The sequence below is a fragment of the Penaeus monodon genome, chromosome 24 (assembly GCF_015228065.2).
Source record: "Penaeus monodon isolate SGIC_2016 chromosome 24, NSTDA_Pmon_1, whole genome shotgun sequence".
Classification (NCBI taxonomy): Eukaryota; Metazoa; Arthropoda; class Malacostraca; order Decapoda; family Penaeidae; genus Penaeus; species Penaeus monodon.
Window position 1 is genome coordinate 33145072 of NC_051409.1, and position 435 is coordinate 33145506.

At 41.1% G+C, this 435-nt stretch overlaps 1 protein-coding gene across 1 annotated transcript in view; it reads right to left on the reverse strand.

Moving 5' to 3' along the window:
• Positions 1–435, reverse strand: part of LOC119588724 (small conductance calcium-activated potassium channel protein-like) — a gene marked incomplete at both ends in the record, with an annotated part of 34281 nt that overhangs the window by 13775 nt on the left and 20071 nt on the right.

A 435-nucleotide genomic window follows, 5' to 3' on the forward strand; every position in this document is an offset into this window, starting at 1 on the left:
ATACTAGTGCCAAAGTTGATTTTAATGTATTCACATATGCAGATATTACAATTTTGATTTTTGAAATCTGCTTATCAAAAGCCTTGTAACCAAACATCATCATCCGAGCATAATCATTTTCCCAATTAATTTCAGCCTCTTTCGTAACTAAGACACAATACTGTCTCGGATAACAAATTCTATAAAGCACCAAAACAACGAATCGACATGAAAACGAGTGGAAAAAAAGGAATCTCATTCTAACTTTCGTATCTTCCCTCTTGACCTTTGACCCCGCTTTGACCACCTCGCATCCCCCTTCCCCTTTTCTTCTAGTTGAAACCAGGCAGGTGAGACACCGCTCCTCTCCTTCAATGGATCCTGTGGGGCATTTCTCAGCTGATATGTCTCAGTGCAAACCCAGCCCTGGTGCGGCCTAAAGCTATTTCAAATCCC